At 41.6% G+C, this 17,232-nt stretch overlaps 1 long non-coding RNA gene across 1 annotated transcript; it reads right to left on the bottom strand.

The window, feature by feature from the left end:
* Positions 1 to 1,438: 1,438 nt before the first annotated feature.
* On the bottom strand, positions 1,439 to 6,087 carry LOC121078777. The gene is made up of 3 exons (XR_005824744.1): positions 6,018 to 6,087; positions 3,599 to 3,727; positions 1,439 to 1,776 (listed from the first exon to the last, which is right to left on the bottom strand). It is a non-coding gene; the product is annotated as an uncharacterized LOC121078777 (long non-coding RNA).
* Positions 6,088 to 17,232: the final 11,145 nt, after the last annotated feature.

Below are 17,232 nucleotides of genomic sequence, written 5' to 3'. Positions count from 1 at the left end.
AGCCTTAGCTGCCAACCACTACCTAAAATCGCTGCCGCAGCACGAGCAAATTGGTTCAGCAGCGGCTTTGGATGCACATCTAGGAGCATATGCTGCTTTTAGCCAGTTCTCCTAGCACCTCTCAGCAACAGGTCTCATAACTCAGCACCCCAAACAAGAAGTTTAGGAGCTCTCTATGTGATAGTTCCTTCCATAGTTCCTTCCACACACAAAATCACCATTGCAGAAGTTTATGACTATTACCAGGAGACCTTGCTTGGCGTAGCCATCTTCCAAACAGGATTATAACCAAATCCTGGTTTTCAACAGTGTAGCGCTAAGAATCTAAGGATGTAAGCAAGGTCTGTGGAAGGAAGAATCACCTTTAGTATGTCAATTAATAAATGCAGGTTAGACAAAAAACAAACAACAACAAAAACACATATATTCTGAAGAGCCTAAGTACTTCTTCAGGACTGAGATGGAAGCAACAAACTGAGAAGAAATCACAATCAACATCACTGCATTAATTGAGAAAAGGATGACAGTCTCTATGGAACAGAAAATAGTCTCTGCAAAGGCTCAGGACCCCAAATATGCAGGACACGACTTTCCAGGTACTATTCAGCATGTCACTAAAGCTGCTGCTGATCCAGATCTTGCACTCTAATATCATAATATGCAATCATAACGGAAAGGATATTAAAAAATGAGGACAGAACAGAAAGCAAAAGAAAAATCTATGTCTGAGACTTCAAAAAGACTGTTGCCCCCAAACTGAAGAACATAGAATGCACAAAAACCGTCTGAAAAGAAAAAGTAGGGTGAGAACTGAGAGCACTTTGGGAAAAAATCATGAGACGGCCAAAAGCCACAATTTCACAATTAAGAAAAAGAGCAAGTTTGGCTAAAGCACATTCTCAATTGGTGTGAAGTGAAGGAGGCAATTAGGAACAAAAAGCCAATATAAAATGACTGAAAAGAGGAAATCAATAGAAATTACTGTAAACAAAGATAGGAAAGATGAAATATTTATTAGGAAAGCTAAAGAAAAAAAAAAAAGCCATCGCAGGTCTGGCTAAGGACAAAGAGTTTTAACAGAGCAGAACCTCAGCAGCACTGCAGCTATACAGCTAGCAAAGTTTTCAATAATGATGCAGAAAAGGCAAAATTGTTCAATACATATTTCTACTGCATATATGAAAAGGGCAGAGAGGAAAATTAAATGCCTTCCAATCCTCGAGTAACTAAGGAGGATGTTAAAGACCTAGGAATAAACATATAAAGGCAGTTATGGAGAGCCTGCACAGAGGAACTGGAGCAGAGTTAGATGAGAACTTTTTAATTTTTAATAAACCTTGATATCTCAGAGAAATTAATTCATTTTCACCAAGTTCATTTAAAGCCAAATTTGTAGCTATATATCTAGGAATAAGAAGTGTTCCTAGGCACAGCTACAGAATAAGGCACTAATAACTAAAAAGTGATCCTTAGATGTATAAACAAGAAAAAAAAATGTAGCATGGTAAATTTACTTCCATTTGCAGCATAATCCCTTGGCACCCCAATATTAGAAAAAAAAAATCACATCAGCAATAAAAAGCCACCTGAGCTACACAAGCTTAACAACATGTGGAATTGCTTGCAGGAAGGCAAAGGACCCACCATTTGCCCTTACAAATGGGAAAAGAAGCGGGCATGGCTGAGCTTCTCAAGGTAGCACGTAAGCATTAGATTCAGTGAAGAGGCTACGAAGTCTGATGGCACAATGACGGAAGCCAGGCAGCACTGGGATGCCTGCGATGAAACAATAAAAAGCAAGGAGAAACCACGCCCTTTCTGCATTGAAAATTATACTTCATGTTTCATTATTTATAGCAAAACTTTCTCACATCCTGACGAACCTGCAGGGCATTCCTAAGCGCAAGTTTTTGCATGAGCTGGCAGGGTTCTGCCATACTACTATTGATACAATTACCTCTACACGGACATCTCCCCAACAAACTCAGTCCAAGGATGAAAGGCACGGCGGCTTTCAAAGTGTTCTACCTTGTAAGATTAAAGTTCTTCGAAAATGTAACCACCTTCTATCTAGGCTGCGTCTGCTGGATATATTTACGCTCCCAAGAGGGGTTAAAACAACATTTTTAGCAGCTGCCTCAAAACTCAGATCACATCCTTGTGAGATGCTACATTGATTTGCATATCATTAAGCATGATCCTTCCTCTCCTCTGCAGTTTTGCTCCATGGTTTTGTTCCCGCGTGAAGGTTGCCATTAGTTGCACGTGTGACACCGTCCCTTGCGGATGAGCACCGCAAGCAGAAGCGACGGCGGCGCCATGCTAATGAGTCCCAGTGAGACAGCCATGGAGCTGCAGTTGCCATCGCAGCTTCGGCAAAAGGGGAAAGCATTAAAATGCTTCTGGCAACTTTTCAGAGCTGCTAAAATTGAGTCAGTTGGAGAGTGTTTACACAAAGCTAACACTGCACTAGGCAATTTCTGGCCCCAGCGTGTTACATTCTGATTTAATCAGTTTTGCAGTGTACAGTGTCTGACAAAGCAGCGCACTGGGCCAGGCTTCAGGCTTTCACTAAGTAGGGCACTGGGCATTTTGTCTGCCTCCTCCTCCTCCCTCCCACCCCTTTGCAAAGAGATCCGGCAATATTTAATCTTTGGAATTAGGTGAGTCCAAATAATGCCTGGCACAGCCATCGGGGGTCAGGTTGGAGCTTGGAGGTGGGCAGCCAGGCAGAACATTCGCCCTTTGGAGGTGATGCTCTGTGCAAGGACATGCAGCAGCAAAGGGTTTCAGCTACAAGCCAGGAGCATTTTCTCCTCCTGCTAGCAAACAAAGAGCACCGAAGGGAGAACACGAAGAGCTGACAGGCTGTGAGTGCTTTGCCAATGTGGGAATGAACCCAAGGCTCACACCAGAGCAGAGGGCAGGCGGCACGCCACTGCTGTGAGCTCTGCAGGGAGCGAGCCCATGCACCATGGTGCTGCCGTGGTGCAAGGTCATGCTTTTGACACCAGTAAGAGCTTCGTGTTAAGTGGGAACAAGAGAAGCTATTATGTGTATCGAAAGCCAGATTCTAGTCTCATTTAGGGGGAAATCCAAAGTAATTCCTTGGCAGACAGGCCATCGCACTCCTCCAGTCTCTGGGTATATTGCCATAGTTAGCTTCCCTGCTGTAGTGATACCAGAGGCCCAGCTGTGATGTAGGGCCCAATTTGCTAGCACGAAAGGCCATGCAGTGATTGAAGACTGGCTCTCCCAAGCATAAAGCTGGCCTCAGACACAGGGCCACCCTCCCACCAGATCCCTGCCTGCACCCTGACACCTGTGCCTGAGCTAAAACGTCTGTTAATAGCATTTACCTACCTCACAAAACTGTTACAAAGCTGAATTAATATTTGTACTGCAAAATGCTTCAGGACAGGCAGCAGGGCGTGCAGAGCACTCCTGTCACAGACAGCACAGCTTTGCCTTGGCAGGCTGTGCTCTAGCACCATTTTGTTGCAGTTAGGAACAACAAGATACACACAGAAACACACAACAGGACCACAAACTCAATTCTTTGCAGCCTGCAGGCTGGAACACTGTCCTATGTACTTACTTCTGCAACTACTTCTGCGATATGGCTTCATGAAGACAGCCTTTCTGCCCTGCCCCACTTGCTGTAAAGCCTTGAGCCTGCTGAGCAGTGTCTGGCCGGGGCCTTCTGCTGCACCTGACGTGACCATAACTGCAACAAAAGTTGAAAGGCACTTAATAGAGACTGGGCATGCACGAAAATGATTCAGAGTTGGGAAAGCAGATAGTTCATCCTCTCCAATACCGCAAACGACTTCGCCAAATATTGAAAAGTATTTCTAGATGCCAATTAAGTGCCCAGTACAAACCTTTATGGAAATAATCCCTCAGAACACACAAACAGGGACTTAACAGATTTCTCTTTATTTTCCCATCAAACCAGCAAAGGGGAGCACTTTCTGCAGCAGTCCCTTCCATGCTATTGCATAACACTTTAGCTGATAAAAGCAAGTATTAGCATAGGTCCTATACCTGGAATCTCTACAAAGTCTGACATGTTTATAGTTCAAACAGACAGCGAGCTTAAAAACACAGAGATGGAGTCTGGTGAATCATCCATCTGTACACAGCACTGACGTGTAAAGCTGAATTTCTTTTCGTGTTGGAGCTTTGTATTATCTTTTTTTTTTTTTTTTCCAATCACTCTTTTGTGGGGAAAAAAATGAGGAGCTGAGAGAGAAAAATGTGATTCATTTTTACTAGAGTGAAGCAATAGAGCTCTTGTAAAGTGTGGTCACCCCTGTGCTCCATTTCAATAACAGCAATAACACCTAACCTGCTGCTCCTGCTGCTGTGCTCTTACCCTTCACATGCTAAGCTCCTTATTTTTAATCACAGGCTCCTATCACATTTATAAGGCCATTGAAATTGTGTTCTCCCCCCCCCCTTTTTTTTTGATCGTTTGATAAAGTGAAAAGCGTTCAGTGAGTCACTGATAGATCATCGTCTCTTCCATATGCAAGAGGAAGCTGCTGCAGGGAGCTGTACCCCTGGAGGAACATCGACCTGTCAGTTCGGCTTTGGAAAGCCAAGCGCACAATTCTCTTTTTCATCTCAACTTTTCATTTGCTGTATGTAAAAAGCAGCGTTATAAGAACGCAATCGCTGTCCAAGTCAGGGATAATGTTATTTCAGTGCTGCAGGTTAGATACAGTGGTGATAAATAACCGCAGTACAGCACTGCACCAAGCTCCATCCTGCCTTACCTTCAGCTGAGCCCCTCTCCCCATCCAGCTGCCCAACAAAAGTCACAAAAATCAGGGGCTCTGACCATGGGTTAGCTGCAGGGCAGCCCTTCAAGGCACAGCTCATGCAGACCACTTTCCCTGTGGGGTTCAGCCACAACTCATCCCAAAAGAGCTGACAGGGACCAGACGCCAGCTCAAAGGGTCTTTTAGATCCACGCACTTGCACCATCTCTCTGTATCACAACTGGAAGCTGGCCCTAGCAAACCCAAACCAGTCCAGATCACCACCAGCAAGTGGCTGTTCTTGCTGGAAACCCCAGCTACACCAAGGCCAATCTCAACAGCATCACTGAAACAGAGAAACCTGGAACGCTGAGAACCTACTGCTGGAAAATGTTTTCTTCCTTTCTCTGTGCTTTCCTCTACAGTATTTCAAACAGAGATGCCACTTCTGTTTCACAGCTGAAAGGGTCTGAAGTTCTTCCATGGATAACATCAAAGGTCCAAGGTCTTACATTGCTCCTTTGCAAAATGCCTTTCTCAGTGCTGCTCAAGCTCATACAGTGTGGCACCAGTTTGTCAAAGAATTGTGCAAAATATTAATCCGTGAGCTGATTCACTTGGACCAAGTTCCTGGAGGAAAGGCAGTGGTTGTGGGAATGACAGCTGAGTTTGTGTTCAGAAAGCAGCTGTTCTTACAGGGCATCAGACAACCATTGGCTCTTTGTGGTTTCTGGGCCACTACTTCTGTTTCAATTTCTCGTACAACTTTACATACTTCTCTTACCTGTTTTGTTTTTAAGCTCTCTAGAGCCAAGTATCCATAGCATGAAAAAAAATCTCAGCATTGGGATAATTTTCAATTGCATCTTGTTTTATGAGTATTAAATGCAAACAATAATATTTCATTTGAATTCTGGTAATAGATATTAACTTTGGAAAGTTAATTAACAGGGCTTCTTATCAGTGTCTACTTAATTTCTGTTGAGTCAGTCCATTGGTTCACAAGCCTGAGAACTCAGTAATTCACCTCCTCCTTTGGCTAAATCAGGAGATCCTCAAAATAGATGGAACTGTTCCAGTCACCTTAAGTTTATTTTTACTATTCTCTCTCAGTCTATGTCTTATTGGGAAAAATCCTCATTTCCTCAGAGGCAGTATAGAGCTTGCCACTGTGCACATGGCACGGAGATATCTCAGACTCCCTCTCGTGTTAATGTATGCTACAGTAGCTTGGACTTGGCAGGCTCTTACCTTGCAAGGGCAAGCAATTCCTGCTTTCTTCCTCACTGAGCACACAACTTTGTGCTCTTGGAAACCTACTGAGAATTTTAAAAAAGAATTGCTGACCAGCTGCACTTATTATAACCACAAATTCTGAATTTATTCCCCCTAAAGATTCATATTCTGAGACGGAAAGAGATCCAGCCTTTTCTAGGAAAGCACAAACACATATATCCATAAACAACATGGTGATAAAACTCCACCACAAATACCTCTCCATTTCTTGTGTTAAATTTCCTTAGTTGGAAGGGGTTTGGTTACAGTCACTGAGGCCATTAGGTGTTATTTTAGATTTACACTTCTAGGGATTCTTCATGAAGACAGAAGAAAAAATCCCTCTTAATAGTATTGCAGTTTTTTTTTTCCCTGTGGTTGTTTTGTTTTTGGTTTTACATTAGCTAATCAATTTTTTACATAACTGATATTTATGCATTTTTCAACCGCCTCTAGTTTTGTGTATCCTGTTATCAATCCTGCACAATTGTGGAGAGATTTCCTCCCCACTGCCACCGCCATCGCCACCTGTCCCCTCCAATTAGTGTCAATTGCAGTGAAAATCTTTGTGGTATTGAAACTATATTAAGACATATGTACATCTGTTTACAAAGATGGATTTTCTTTCCACAGGAAAAGCTGCCATTTCAAAAATCTGTTTTCTTTTGAATTGGAACATAAAATCTGAATTTTTGTTTACCTGCAGAATGCTGATAAAATAGATTTGCTACCGCTGGAAATATTTTGTTTCAAAAGTGCTAAAACTTTATAAAACAACATTACTATTGTAATATGTGCTTTCAATCTTTACATATTATTTAAAATATGAATTGCGATAAAATCCATGAAATTTGATTCTAGTTATGGCCAATATGAGAAAGACCCTGGCTCTTTGGACAACCATGAAATAACAATTATCTGAACATCTCCAGAGTTTTGTCTTTTGTAAGGAACGGCTGAACCACAGCCAATTGCTTATGAATCTGCTTGACGAGATTTTTCTCATTAATGGACGGTTTCTTCAACACGAAAAGCTTCAATAACCATTGGGCTAAGAATACCTGGTTTTAATTTCATCTCCTCTGAAATGTTCCTTGGTTTCGCAACAGTAGTTAAGCTGCTACACACACTTGAAAGCTGAAACAATGGAAATATTTACCTTGACAGGTAAATATTAAGAGAGTCATTTTAACAATGTATAAAACATTTACATGTGCTTAATGGATTTTTGATGAAATAGGTGCTATAGAATCTAAGGAGTTTCATTTACCAATAGTTTAGAGTCCTCTGCAACATCTATAGATGCACCAAGCACTTGAATACATACGTGTCATGTAGTAAAACCTGTGGCATCTCTCAGTGATTTATTAAATCCTACATAACATCTACGAAATGCTAATAGAAACATTTTGAAATGATCTTCAGGTAACATGTAACTTCATATAACATTCAATTCTACTGATCAGGAATTAATTTGGTTCTTTAAGGTCTAAACTGGCAAGTTACTTGATGGTGATCTGAGGAATACACATCACATTATTTTCAGTTATAAGAAATATTTCATATTTCAATCCTCTAGAGAGCAAAATCAACTAGATATCCTGCACATCAGTTTGTGCATCATCCATTTTCCTAATCACAAATTACTTGCATAAGAAACAGAATGGTCATTAATATTTCAACCACTGTGTGATGCTTTCTGGATTTTCTACAGATTTTTAACATGAAAAATTCAGGTGAATGAATTCCTGTCTGTTGAGATTTATTCTTTCCCTACGAAATTAAAGTAATTAGAGAAAGTGAGAAAACTTTTTTTTAAAATGGTTAATTGAAGGGCTAGTTACCACCACAATTAATTGCCTAATTAAAATATTATCATGCACCAGACTAAGGAAATCAGTTCATGCCAGCCTACAAAGGTACTTTCATCTTTGATAGATACTCCTGCTGAGAAGAAAGAAGAGGCTGCCACTATTACCAATGTGACATGAGAAGCAAAAATCTCTTTTTAAAAAGAACAGTAGGCATAGGAAAGCCTTGTTCTCAGACACAAATTCCTACCTTTATATCCCCAGTTAATACTTTGGCTGTGCCCATATTCTGTCAATAGTTTTTTCCTTCTACATAAGAAATATATTACTGAAAATAATACTTTACATTGGTTGCTTAAGGGCCCTGTAACGAACCAGTTATTCAGTAATGGGAGCTGTAATCAACAGGCTACTTTAGAAACATTTGCAAACCATGCAAATTAGTATGATAGGGAATCTCTTGGTTTGCTTGCACCAGGGGACATACATCCTGCTGAAGTTCCTGGGTTGTGCTCTTTTGTCTGCTAGGAATCAGGACAAGTGCAGGAGGAATTTGGAGTTCAGAATCAGAACTCAAACGCTTCTTGCTGTCTTCAAAATTTTCACGCGCTGATCAGATTATAAAAGCTCATGTTTCAGACAGGAGTGTTTTAAACACTTGTCACTCAATTTAAGCTTCCTATTCAAGTTGAAAAAAACTTCCATTTAAGAAAATGGAGGGAGGACATATATATTATTTTTCTGAAGTTTTTTGCCTATTTTATGGTTAATTTACTCTTTTTATTTCCTCTTCTTATTTAAACCAGATCTTAACAATGTACAGAACAAGAAGTGGTCCAGGGCTGGTGAACTAGATCATATCCATATTTACAAGCATATAGCAGAGTAGGAAATTATTGGGATTTTCTACTAAATACTACATACATCATACAATTAGCTGTTTTTAAGCCCCCTTTTCTTCCCTCCCAAACCTGAGGAAGGTTATAGATGTTACTGCTATTGATGTACTCAGTGAACTTCTTTTCTGCCTCCCCAAACCACTTAGAACTCCCGGTAAGTGTTTCAAAGGATACTTGTAAAAGAAATAAATAGTATTGTTTGTATTACCCAGAAAAAAAAAGGTAAGCTGTAAACAAACAAACAAAAAAAAAACACCCCACCACATTCAAAGAGTACAAGATGTTCAGATGCAGCCAGTTGTTGAAGTCTCATTACTGAAGGAATCTCAAGCAAAGAAATGATGCCAGTCATCTTGTACTTAAATGTTAAATGTGCTACAGCAGTTGTGGTTCAGATTTGCTCTAGCCCGGCATGAGGATTTTTTATAGGCACCTGCTCTATTTCACAATTTTATGCAGCCTCCAGTGATTTTCTATGTTGCTAATTAATGCCCATTCTTACAGGTGCTCTGACTGGGGGAGAACAGACCCACCACAGCTTTCTACCTCTTGTTTCTGGATTTTTCTCCCAGAAGTAGCAGGCTAGTTAAACTGCCCAACTCACACTGCTGAAGTCTTGCTCTCAGCAGCTGTGCATCACCACCACAGAGCTCCTGGGCAGGCGCCAAGCTTGATCTGGGGCAGCTCCAGGTGCTGCCTGCAAGCAGCCAGGGTCTTTCCACTCCTGCTGATGTCTGCTCCAAGCAATGCTCACTTTGGTTATTAATTGGGTTTTTCTAAGTTCAGGCCCCTCATCATGCTAAAGTGCTTGCAAATTACAAAACCTCTCTGACCTGAGCTCTTCCACTGAATGATCCGTGATGGCTGAAAATTCAAGAGAAGAGCCAGGTAACAGCAATGCAGGCAGGAGAACACACACAGACCCTGCAACCACAAAAAAACTGCAAAACGTGAAAACAATGGCAACTCAAAGAGGGAGAGAATACCATGCACAAAGGAGAATCCTTCTGCAACTGAATAATGCACTTGAAATCCATAGGACTTCCTCTTATTATGGATCTCTGGAAATAAGATCTGACAAAATAAAAAAAAAAAAAAAAAAAAAAAGAAGACTTTGCACTGCAGCACAGCAGAGGCATCTGCAGAGGAGCTAGTGCATGAATACTGGGAAACATCCACTGGTCTTGGTCTTCCCATGCAAACAGAGGCATTGCAGCTTGAAAATCTCCACCACAGTGTACCTCAAGCACAGGTCACATCTTTCACATAAAAGATCACCAGTCCTTCAGCACCCAGAATTTCCAATTATCACCTTGTGTTCTGGCACACAGCAATATGACACAAGGAAATGACTGACCCCTCTATTTTGAAGTTACAGAAAATACTTATTTGCAGTGCTGATGACTGCAGGCCTGCTGTGCAAAGTGGTGTAACGTCCATATTATTCTTGCACTAGCCAAGAACTCAACATCTCAGCTGTTACATGAATCTCTGCCAAGTACTTCATCCAATCTCCTATAGCAGTTAATGAATATGCAGCAGCCAAATCTCTTTTCCCTTTGACATTATGAGGCGATAGCAAAGGAAAACAAGCCTTTGCTCTTATCAAAATGCTCCTCACAGAAAAAAAATAGAACAAAGCTAGAGATGTCCTTGCATGGGGTTGAAAAGTCCATGAAATTTCATGCATATTACAATTTGTTTCTACTAAATGAGAAAGAAACAAAAAGAGTTCAGTTTCTACTAAACTGGAAATGAAAAATATTCTAGTGTGATGTGTGCAGAGACATGCAGAAGAGGAATGATCTTATGGCGAAGGCACTAGACTGCATCTGCAGAAAGCAAAATTCATTCTCTGCCCAGTAAAATACTACATAAATCATGCCAGGTCTGATCCAGAAACCTTTGAGAATAGAAGGGGGCTGCGTTGCTACCTGGAAAGAATACAGCCTTGGATTTCACTATTCCTCTTCTCCTTGCCCTGGTGCAACACCTTGCATTAGGAGGAAATGCAAGCATTAAAATATTAAAAAATACAGTACAAATAAAATTATGCTCTCTGTTTTTCCGAGTAATTCTAAGTAAATGATGAGATCATTCTCACTTGCTAATTGTTTTTTAAAAATCTAATTACAATGAGCCCTCAGTAATTCACATAATGTTCAGGATACCCATTACAAATTACTTGCTAATTTGCAAAATTCAGCAAGGAAACAATCACACACACACACACACACACACAAGTAGTTCTTGCTTCATTTAGGCTGTCAACTGCAGTTTATGGTTTCTTCAATTATTTACAGTGTGATAATACATTGGTTTGTATAACAAGAAGTATCACGTTACTTTTCACAAGAATAATGAAATCTCCACATAGGAAATGCTATAAGAAATTTCTACTGATTTCTAATTTCTATTTTAATTTACTCATTTCTAATTTCTACTGTTGATAAGATAAAGAACAGTGTGTATATCACAGAGTCTGTGGGTGGATATCGTGTAGCTCATCTCCAAATGGGAGCTCTGAGAGCAAATTTCCAAGCATCCTTAAGCTGAAGAGAGACCATGGGCCTTCTAGGACAGGCAACATCACTCACACGTGCAAGTATTTGCAAGAAAGGGGCCTGTCTCTGCTTATTTTCCCTACAAGAAAAAAAAGTAACTAAATGTCAGTAAAAGTTAAGAAATCCAGCAAAGAGGACTTGTGGGTCTTAGTCTGAAGGTCAAATATGCATCTTACTAACACTGAGGATTTTAGGAAATTTTTGAAAGTGGGACATATTTACAGTTTCTCATCTTCCAGAAAACAGACAGCATGAAATCCAACTTGAATCTGGAAAATTTAATCATTAGGAAGTAAGAAAAGCACAGGACCCTGGAGAGTAGCCATTAACTTATCAATCTACTCAGGCTCAGAGGCTGGTGGGATTTTTTTAACTGCACTATTCTCATAAAAATAAATAAATCTCTAAATATTTTTGGCATGACCCAGCTGAGATCGAGGTTGTTCATACTCAGTGTGCTCAGAAACTTCACTCACCCTGAGAACTAACTGTACAACTATAGAGGGGGCCACCTGAATGGTGACAGACATCCTCCCCCCATAGCACCTCCATCTAAACATCGCTCCCTGCCTACTCAGAGCAAAGCCAAGATAAAGAGACAGATGTTTGGTCTTCGGTTACAGAAATCTGTATCTACTCAGCTGTTCCACAGCTCTCACACATTTCGGTGGAGACATTTCTTTTCCAGCTAAGTCCTTACACCTCTAATCACTTGTTTACCCAGAAGGAAAGAAGAGCAGCATTCTGAAATAGCAAAATAAAACATTTAGACTTTTTTCCCCACTTTTTGTTCTGACAAAAATTATTTACAAATATTTTAAATAACCCAAATGCTGCATTTTGCAGGAAAAGCAATAGCAGCAGCTGACATTTTACCAAGAAGGCTTCTGAAATTACTTTACATTCACCTCCTCTGCTAACACGGTGAGGGCAGCGAAGATGAGAGAGCCAGGCACTTCTGGGCCACTGCAGTGGCAGTACAATGGCACAGAAAGAAAATGTGACCCAACTTAGCTGTTCTTATAAGGGTTAGGACATAAAAATGGAAAACATGCACAACAGCAGAACTGCATTTCATTTGCTTTTCAAGTCCTGATTTGCATTAGGTGTTAACAGTTCGAGGAACACACATAGCAAGTGCTTCACTAACTGCGTTTAACCAGTGAGCCCCGGTGTGATGGCTCAGTAAGAAAAGACTTAACTAACAGTTATGGCACAGCAGTACTGTCATTTCCTTCCCTGGAGTAAGAACAGACAGCTTCAGATCCATAATATTGGAATAAAAATAATAGACCAGACAGAAACACAGTTACAGCTGATTTACTGGCAAAAATGGTGCAATAACAACAGGACTTGATTCTTCTATTTTGTTATTTCAGTGCAGTCAGTCCAAGACACAGACAGTTATTTTGGAAAGAGTGGTTGAATTTTGACTCATGTCAGTAAAAAATTATGTTAGTTGAATCTGAGTATCAAATTTGGGAAGAAAAAAAAAAAACACACACACCCTACAATTTGCCCCAGAACAGTAAGGGAAAACCATATGAAACTGCAGTGGTTCGGTTCTGTCTGGGCACGAGTGCCAGAGGACTGTGCTGAACTGGAAGGAGTCAGCAGCCCAGCAGCCCCCAGGGGAAGCACGGAAGTACAGATTCATAGCAGAGCATCAAATCGAATGAGTCTCCGGATGGACAACAGCAGATCTGTCAAGTCAAACGTAGTTTGTGCACAGCCAAGAGCTGTTCCTGAAGGCTAGCACCGTATCTTCCTGTTTGAGCTTCCTCCATCACCAGTGACCCTCCTCCGGTCCCAGTGCCTGCCTTGGGACAAGGAGCAAACCCACACTCAGTGTCCTTATCTGCTGGTGGGTGACAAATGAGCAAACAAATAAAGCAGAAGAGCCAGAAAGAGCTGATCAGATTGGTATAGAGCAGCAGTGCCCAGACCCTGAATCAAACCACTTGTAAATTACGAGAAAAGCTCATTCTGTTTCATTCTCAGCCAGAGCATCGGATTTTGTAGCTTTGGCAACAGGGCAGGGAGCGGCAGTACTCAGCAGCACCTCATGCGGAAGGTTCACTGGAAAGAGAAAAAAGTTCCTCTCGCTCCAGCTGGCTTTTCATTCTACTGCTCTTTCCTGATAAGGTTTATTCATTTCTACCTGTTCCAGACAGCAACTGAAACAGCAGCCGATGGTTTGTGGTCGATGTGTGGTCCTCTGTCCACACACAAAGGAGGGCAGGCTGCTGGGCCACTCTGCTGATGCTACACCCACGGGCACAAAGCAAAGGCACACGCCTGCCCACGAGTCTCTTTCCTACGGCTGCTTTCTTCTGTGAAAGTAATGGCAGCTACCAAATTGAAAGGCAGAGGTTAGCAGAGGCTGATTAAATATCCATTTAAAGAAGAGAGGGCAAAGGGTTCATCCTTAAGTACCTTTCATATGATTTCTGTCCTCATTCCTTTCGATACTGCCATTTTCTTTTGAAGAAAATGCTTCATACAAGATTAAATAACTTACACAACAGCCACGTTAAGGGCAAACTTAATGCACAGAAGTTTGGAGTCCTCATAAGGTAACTGTGCTTTGTAGAGTACTGAGTACAAGACGTTTCTACCTACAAGCCCTGATGCACCTACATCCTTTACTCACCACAGCAATTTCACCACTGAAGTACCTCCCTCCCTCCCCTTAATATAGACCCTAATCTGCCAATTATTTATCATCACAGATACCCAAGACAAAACTATTCCTATCTCCAAGGGCTAAACGAGACATACCAAAATTCAGATGCTCAGTACTTGCTCAAAACAAGGTCCAGACATACACTAGCAGAGGGGCAGGAACCTCATGGCCTCTGGTGGCACCGGCACAACGGACTAGGGCCAGCACCCGGAGAACAGAGCAAGCACGTCCAGAGGGCTTCCTCCACCAGGGGGCTCTTCCATGATCTGTCTTTCCTTTTGTGTTTTTTGTTTGTTTTTAATGCTTTTGTTGTTTGTTTTTCTTTGTTTTCTTTCGTGTTTTTTTTTCCTCCCTGGTTTCACATACCTACACCCCCCGCATCTTTTGTAAAGCTGAGTAAAAGCAATGCTCACTTTCAGGAAACTTTTTTTATTTTCAGGCCCCTCACTGTTGCATGTTTGCAGCATGCTTCACATTCTTTTTTCTCTTATATAAATCTTTCAGAAACAGCAGAAGACTGGTGAGTGTGTGACAAATATTACTCCCTGGTCCTTTTGTTCTTTGTGGATTTATTTTTTTTATCACTTATTTCATTTTGCTGCAAATAGCACCTTTGTACCCTGGACAAATTCAATAACCATGACTCAATCTACAACCCATACCGAGCTGTCTTCTGTTTCATCTTGCCTATTAAAACCAGCACATGGTGTTTGATGAGTGGAGAGGGGCCTGATCCCAACTGGGGGAACTCTAACCAAGAGCAGGGCGCAGGAGGCCGATGAAAGAGCCGCTGTGTCACTTGGGGCTGCACGCATCACTCTGTGCGCCTTTCAGCCCGAGCCCTTTCTTTGTCACTTTTGCGACCTCTGGTCCCTGAGAAGCCACTTTTTGTGATTATGCGTCCCCTTTTAATTTTCCTTTCATCAGGTGGGAAAGGATGACTCTTCCTGCCTGGTGCTTTCACAGTCCGCTGCCCCCAGCTCGGCTCGTGTCACCTGCCTAAGTGACAGGAGTGATATTTCACGGCGGCACAGGTCCTGCTTCATGCATTAAATATCAGCAGCGGTGTGGCAACAGGAGAGGGGACAGAAGCACTGCAGGTTTTATACCCAAAGGCATCATCCTTTTAACAACAGCCAACCTGAGGGCTCTCGTTTTCACACAGGTGATTATTTCTGCTGGATTCAGTCCTACAACTATATATATATATATATATTTTTTTTTTTGAGGTCCAGAACAATTCTAGGCCCACATTGTACAGGCACTAGAGAAGGGCCCTCTCCACACACCTGTGGAGGTGCCTGTAGGCAATTATGCCACACACCCTCCTTCTTACTAAATATCCCCATCTTTCTCCAAAAGCAACTATTTGCAGACACACACGTGTTGCACTTTACCATTTTTAACCCCACGGTTAATGGGACGTAGGGTGCAGCAGCCCAGATCCCCCATGTTCACAGCCACCCACCGTGAGCCAGCCCCGAGTTGCAGCAGCACTTACCCAGTCCTGCACCTCAGCTCTCAGACTGATGCCAACATGGCTAATTTAAATCGTTAGTCAGCCTTCCTGTTTAAACAGCACAAATTAGTGTTCAGTATTTACAAAGACTAACCACGCACTTACGAGGAAAAAATAGCTGTTATTTCACTTCTTGTGCGATGATAATAGAGCAAGTCTAAACTTCACATCAGTTCCATCTCCAAATAACACCTTTTACATTTTAAAAGCCCATGGAAGATTTAAACATGAAAACATGTGGTGTTCTTGCACCGCGGAGAAGCCGAAAGCATACTGTCGAAGGAAGCTGTGGTTAAATGAACATCGGCATTTTCTGTAATAATAGCCTCACTAAAAAGTTTCCATCTAAAGGACAGACATAATATGGTAGCAAAGAAACACAGGATGGGGTCTGGTGTTTGGAGTTCAGCCGGCCAGGGAGACCCAAGGAACACCTTCAAAACCTGAACCAGAAGTAGGTAACACTCACTTCATTATACCCTCCCATATCAATTCTTCTCCTTAGGAAGAGGTTTTCATTGCCAAAAAGAAGAGTTAGATGGGTTCAGAAGTATTTGAGTGCTAACTCCTAATTGCACCTTTGACTTTCAGCGGCCATATAAATGGTTCATTCTGCCTTGGACTTTCGTGTGCCCATAGGGGTGCAGAGACTTTCTGCCGGCCGTAGTTACACAGCATTTGGCCATGCCATTGACAAATGATGGTTCCAGTGAGAGGAGAGGCCAGAACTGTTGATGGCACATGGTTGTCAGCAGTGAAAATCCAGCAGTTTATAACTCCCAATGCCTTTGCTCAGAAGAAATGTAAGGCAATGGCAGCCTGACTGCTAGAAGAGAGCACTGTGCTGTGCCAGCCCCTCTGAAGTCACGTAACTTGGGATATTCAACATGTCTCTGAGCCCCGTGTCGGCTACCATTACGTTTAGGCAAGCAACTTTTAACATTTGTCCATACAGAGTATCTGTTGCCTCTGGTGTGTTTCGTGGGTTTACAATGCTTGTTTTAAACGAAAAATAATAGTGTAAATAACATTTGAAGTAGCTTTTCAAGCATAACACTAATGAAAGGATAAAGGATAAAAAGATCAGTTTTTTGTTTAAAAAAAAAAGTCTGCTAGCTAGGATTTTTCTTTAGGTAAGCCTATGAAATATTCAGATAGAACAGGCTTCTCTTTTACATTATAAATACAGTCTAGAAATCCAGGAAAGGCTTTGTCCTCTACAGGCCTAACAAGTAATTGTTATGGTACCCTATACATTACAGCAGTATTCCACCAAAGAGCAATCGAATACTACTTGATCCTCTGATAATTACTCTTTTTACTTGTTAATGCATAAGATTTCACAGTAGACTATGGTTAAAGCTGCAGCTGGAGCATTTCTAGAGTTCTGCAACAACTGTCTTTTGAAGTGTCAGAAAACACACAATTTACTCATCTAATTTTTAAGAGCGAGTCCAAGAACTGCTGTAGCATGTAAAGAAGAGAACAAAGACAAAGGCGCAGCTAACAAGACACCAAGTGAAACAAGAAAACAGGCTATATTAGTAGGAAAGGGAAGGTCAAAGAAAGTCAACCTAATACTCAACAGGAAAGAATGTCTCGGTAAACGATGCTGAGCATACCGAAGTGTTTACTCCCTCCCTCTTCTGCCTCAGTCCTCACTAAAAAGGTTAATTGTGATCAGATGGCTAACAAGATTGATGCTGGCTCAG

The sequence above is a fragment of the Cygnus olor genome, chromosome 15 (assembly GCF_009769625.2).
Source record: "Cygnus olor isolate bCygOlo1 chromosome 15, bCygOlo1.pri.v2, whole genome shotgun sequence".
NCBI lineage: Eukaryota > Metazoa > Chordata > Aves > Anseriformes > Anatidae > Cygnus > Cygnus olor.
Note: the sequence above shows the minus strand (reverse complement) of the source record. Positions and strands in the feature narration are given on the sequence as shown.